The sequence below is a fragment of the Notamacropus eugenii genome, chromosome 1, assembly GCF_028372415.1.
Source record: "Notamacropus eugenii isolate mMacEug1 chromosome 1, mMacEug1.pri_v2, whole genome shotgun sequence".
Taxonomy (NCBI): Eukaryota; Metazoa; Chordata; class Mammalia; order Diprotodontia; family Macropodidae; genus Notamacropus; species Notamacropus eugenii.
Window position 1 is genome coordinate 519,661,380 of NC_092872.1, and position 5,944 is coordinate 519,667,323.

A 5,944-nucleotide genomic window follows, 5' to 3' on the forward strand; every position below is an offset into this window, starting at 1 on the left:
GTGGACCCTGTGTTCACTGGGGACCTCCCCCTGCTGCCTCCAGTGAAGTAGAGAATGGTAAAGGCTAACTTTCACATAGGCTTTTCAATTACAAACTACCTACTTCCCTCTCAAAACATTCTTGAAATTGTCCAGTGAAGTAGACAGCGTAGAAGGCATTACAGTACTTCTTTTGACAAATGGTAGAAACTGAGACTCAGAGAGGCTGTGTAAGACTTGTCTAAGGGTCACAGGTAGTAAGCATCCAAACTGGCACTAGAAACAAGCCTTTGATTCCAGGTCCAAGGCCTTTTCCACTGAACCACACTAACCAGTCACTCCTCTTTGCCTCTAAAGGACTTATGTTTACCACTTCATTCGGTGTAGTTATTTAAAAGCCTGTTCCCCAGAGTGAAACCTTAATAGGCATCTTGAGAACTGGGATCCCCAGGGTTTGTTTTTTAAATGAGCCAGTAATCTGAAGTTTAAAATTAAAAACAAAGGAAAATAGGCTCACTTTCCAAAGATAGCTATTCTAGCCTGTTGATGTAGGGACTTCTAGATGGCAAAGATGGCCTTGGATGCTCAAGAGACAAACATCTCGGAAGGGGTTTGCCTTTCTCTCTAGCGGAGCCTTGAGCCTTCTTTTAGGAAACGTGCAACCAATAGTTTGTTGACTGATTTAACCAGTGTATTTTCCTGAAATGGCTGCAGTATGTGTAAACAAACCCACAGGCTTATCTAACTCAGCACATTGTGCTTAACAGATGTCCATTTAGGATGTTTTGGAGGCAGAGTTGTGCTCCCAAGTTGTGCCTTCACACCTGTCTCCTTACTTATGTTGTTCAATTATTTCAGTTGTGTCTGACTCTTCGTGACCACATTTTGAGGCTTTCTTGCCGTTGATACTGGAGTGGAGTGTTTGCCATTTTCTTCTCTAGTTCATTTTACAGATGAGGAAACTCAGGCAAACAGTGTGAAGTGACTTACCCAGGAGTTACACAGCTACTAAGTGTCTGAGGCTGGATTTGAATTCAGGTCTTCCAGACTCCAGGCCTGGCTCTGTATCTACTGCACCACCTAGTTACCCCACGTCCCTACATATCCTTCAGACCTGTTCTTGTAAAGTCAAGCTTAGGAGGAAAATTTCTTAGATCTCCCTAGCCTGTTTTCTTCTGGGGTCTGAAGTGGGATCTTCTTTCTCCCTGCATTTCTACTCATCTTTTAGATGCTGAATGAAAGACTGAAGTATAGAGGTGAGCTTGGGGGCAGGGAGCCACCTCTCGGCCCACTGGTTAGAGGTTCTAAAACTCAGCCCTTTGACGGTTCCTTCTAAAATCAGAGAAGCTGATGCTTGCTGGGCCCACTTTTGTTGGTTCTTCTGGGAGTCTGTGGACTTTCCCAGGAACAGCAGCCGCCCATGGAAGTTTCCAGAAGCTAACTCTTCTTGGGCTTGCAGTCCTGTTTGCTTTACAGCCCAGGAGAGGATACAGAGAACCAAACCGAGGCTATGGATGAGGAGGGAGGCAAGCTGGACTATCAGATCATGGGGATCCCCTGGCTACTGGCCAAGAGATAAGGTTGGAATCTCCACCAGCCATTCTAAGAGGTAGAGTGAGCCAGAGATAACTCCCTTTTGACCCTGTGACTTTGAGATGAACTGTCTTTAAGTGCATATGCCTCACTGTGAGAAGTCAGGGGGACAGCTCAGATTGGGAGTGACCTGTCTACTTTACCACAACTTGGCTCGAGCCCCCATGGCAGTTTTGCTATACTCTAGTTTTCACTGTAGTTAAATGTAGAGTGAGTTTTTTTGGGAATATGCTGAGTAGGGAAGAGAAGTTGATTAGGGGCATTACCTAAAAGAGTTATGAATTATTATTAATGTTATTCCATACTGCAAGGTTTCAGATATGGAATCCTGGAGAACTGGGAGGGAAAGGCTTGGGGGAGACCTTTGGAAAGTTGAGTACTCTCCACTCATGTTCAGTACCATATGAAGCTTTGCTTGCCATCTGGTGGCCTGGGCAGATACAGAATCCTGAGAACTGTACCAAGTTACACACATTATTTTAGGAGAAACACTGTTCCAAAGGGGCTTCAATTGTCCTTTTACAAGGACAGTTTTTCATGAAACAAAGAGGGGAAAAAATGAATGTGGGTAGGATGTAAACCTCTTGAGGGTAGGCATTGTGGTACCATGGAAAGATTACTGGTAGAGTGAGAAAACCTAAGGTCAGATGCTATCTTGGATACTTAATACTTATGTGACCTTGGGCAAGTTAATTAACAACGTCCCTCAATCTCAGTTTCCTCAATTAAAAAATGAGAGATTTGCATTTGATCTTACCTGAGATCCTTTTCAGCTCTAGGTGAGCTTGTGACTTTTCTTTGTTTGTCTTTTTTGGAAGGTAGGGTGGAATGCTAGAATCAGCGAGACCTTGGTTCAAATCCTGGCTTTAACATTTATTTGTGGCTGTGTACGTAAAATAAGGAGAACAATACCTGGAGTTACTTGTCTTACTGGGTGTTGGGAGGCTTAATTGAGATACCATATAGGAAGCATGTACAAACTTTTAAGTGCTATGTCGAAGCCAATACATGTGGGTGTCTTGCTAATAGAGGAGAAGGAAACAAGGGTTTATTAAGCACCTGTGCTAAGCACTTTAGAAATATTATCTCATCTGATCCTTACAACAGTCCTTGGAGATAGATGCTGCTTTGTTATTATCCCCATTGAGGAAACTGAGGCAGACCTTATCTGAGGTCATCTAAGTAGCATGCCTCCTAGGTGGCATAGTAGATACAGTGCTGGACCTAGAGTCAGGAAGACCTAAGTTCAAGTCCAACCCTTGATGCTTAGTAGCTCTGTCACTTTGGGGCAGATCATTTGGGTTTGCCTCAATTCCTTCATCTGTAAAGTGGTGATAGTTCTAGGACCTTCCTTCTAGGGTTGTTGTGAAGGTTAAATGAGACCCTATTGGTAAAGCCCTTCTGAAACCTGAGAGTGCTATATAAAAACTAGCTGTTATTATTCTATATAGCAGGCACTTAGTAAATGGGGGGTTGAATTTAAAGGGTTTAACCCACTACAGCCTAGCTTAGTGGGAAGAACACAGGATTTGTGGTCAGGAGACCTTTATGCTATTTTACTTACAAGGACTGTTTATTATTTAAATTTTCTGAACCTCAGTTTCATCTGTGGATTGGGGATGATGAGACATACATTGCCTACCTCTCAGGTACATTTTGGGGGAAATTTTTGTAGTGGATAGAGTGCCTTGGGCACAGGAAAACCTGAGTTTGAATACTAGCTGTGTGACTCTGGGCAAGTCACTTGACTTCTCAGACTCAGTTTTTTCTTTTAAAGGATAATACCTGTATCTATCTCATGGTGAGGAGCACATGAGATATATAATGTATATAAGTCACTAACCTTCAAAGTACTATACAAATTTGAGTTATTATCATAGAAATGTGAGTTGTCATTGACCTCAGGACTGTCATAAAGCTCAAATGAAACAATTATATGTACTGTTACCCTTTTCACATCACAACTTTCCCCATCACAGTTTCACTATATCGTGGGTCAGCATAAGAAATTAAATGGGAATTTTGTGAGTTTTGCGGAAGCCGCACAATGCACATGAAGGCCAGCAGATGACACAGAAAAAGTTTAGAAACTCAGATATGCATAAAATATATACATAGTATTGCATAATAGCAGTGCAGATTTTACAATAAGAAAAAGAAAAAATTCCGATTTCTCTGATACGAAGGGAGGGCCAAAACATTTTATGTGGATTTTCCAGATCATGGGGTACACTGCAGCCTTCCTTAACCCCCCTCATGCAGAAGGAATAATTGTAAAGTGCATTTTAACAACAAAGTACTGTATCAATATGAGCTCTTATTATTCAGTCAACAAACACTTCTTAGTTAGTTATATTCAAGGTAATCCTCACTGACATGTTGACATGAAGGAGGATGTCAGTGACTTCTCAAATGCCTGAGCCCATGTTCTTAAGAAGGCAGGACCAGTCTTGGCAGATGAGACTAAGCTGAACCTGCTGGTTCAGGCCAGCAGTATCAGAGAACCAGTCTAGTTAAAAGTTCAAAAACCTCATTATCTTAAGGTTAGCTACCAGGAAATACATGTTCATGTACACAGACAAAAGAAATGAGATAATTTTTGTAAAGCACCTTGCAAACCTTAGAATGCTATAAATGCTAGCTGTTATTATTTTGGCCATAACTCATGAAATTGGCAACATGTGCTGAGGGTCAGCACTCATACCACTCCAGGGGTATGTCTTGATGGTAAGAGTAACTATGCTGATGAAATTACATCTCTTTTGAAGTATGAAAAAGTATGGTCAAGCCCTGCTTAGTGCTAAGCCTTGCATTTTGCCAAAAAGGCAAATGTTTATGTATTCGCTTTAAAACATACTGTATGAGTGTATGTGCATGTATGCTCATGTGCATACGTGTGTATACACTTTATACACCTGTGTGTGTGTGTATATACACTCTAAGCACCACAGCCCAAAGTAATCACTCTTCTTTGGACTCACCACTGTCTACTCTCTGCTTATTGCATATTTAGCACAGACTGCCCCCAGACTGTGCCTTCTCCTTTTTTGTGTGTCTGGCAAAAATTCATAGAGCGGTCTGTAATGTCTTTGATTCCTTGGACCAACTTTGAAGGGTATCTTTTAACTAGAGGTTCCGTAGAAACCCCCCCCTCCACCTCCATCTCACTGGAGCTACTCAGGGAGAGTGGAAGACATTTACATGCCTAGTGAAAAAGAATTTGCAAAAAAGGGCTGTGTTTTCCCCATAGTACATGAGAAGTAAACCAAAAAAAAAAAAAAGAATGTTCTTCACATTTACTATAATTTTTAAAGAAAATATTTTTACAAAGAAGCAAAACAATTTAATGATTGTTTTTTGAATGTTTGGCCCTTTGTGGATTCAAGTCATGTTAGAAAATGTTGATTTTTCACATATTTTTCTTAGGTTGCAGGAGACCCACTTCAAACAGCAAAACAGGAGGGGGTTTGGGTAACTGTATTGTAACTGCTGCAGTGGTGGGAAAAATAACTAGTTGCTATGTAAAATCCTAGGAAAATTAAAACCATCTTATTCAATGAGAGACAATCCAAGGTTGTGGAAACAGTGCTAGACTTAGAGATTCATTTCATTAGCTGGGTGACCTTGGGCCCCTTTCCCCTCTTTGAGCCTCAGTTTGCTCACCTCTAAAATGGTGGCATAGTGGATGGCTCTGAAATCAAGATTACTTTGGGTTCAAATCCCATCTCTAATATATTCTTAGCTATGTGAACAATGATAATTAACCTCACAGTGTCTTAGGAGACTGAGCAATGGAAGAAGTTTGTGCACCACTTGGAGAGTTGCCTATATTAATGAAGCAATGAGTCTGGAAAAAAATGGGGATGATACTTGTACTACCTACTTTACATCACTATTATGAGGAAAGCGCTATGTAAACCTTAAGGAACTATAGAAATGCGAGTTATTACTGATCAAGTTTCTCTATCCTTGTTTTGGCTGGTCTTAGACTCTACCCTTTAATCTAGCCCAAAGGCACTGTTATCAATCAACATTTGGGTTGATTGATGAAGACATTTTTTTTCTCTTGTCTTAAAGGTACCTCACCTGTGCTATTCAGGCTTGGACCATTGTATAGTCCAGCCCTGCAGAGAGATGATTAGTGGATCTTTGTCCAGTGGGAAGGAGCTCTATATTTTAGTGGCCTAGGAACTTGTTTTTTTAATTGCTGTTCAGTTGTTTTTTTAGTAGTATCTTACTCTTCTTGACTACATTTGGGGTATTCTTGGCAAAAATTCTGGAGTGGTTTGTCCTTTCCTTCATCATCTCATTTTACAGAGGAGGAAACTGAAACAGAGTTAAGTGACTTGCCCAGGGTCACATGACTAGTGAG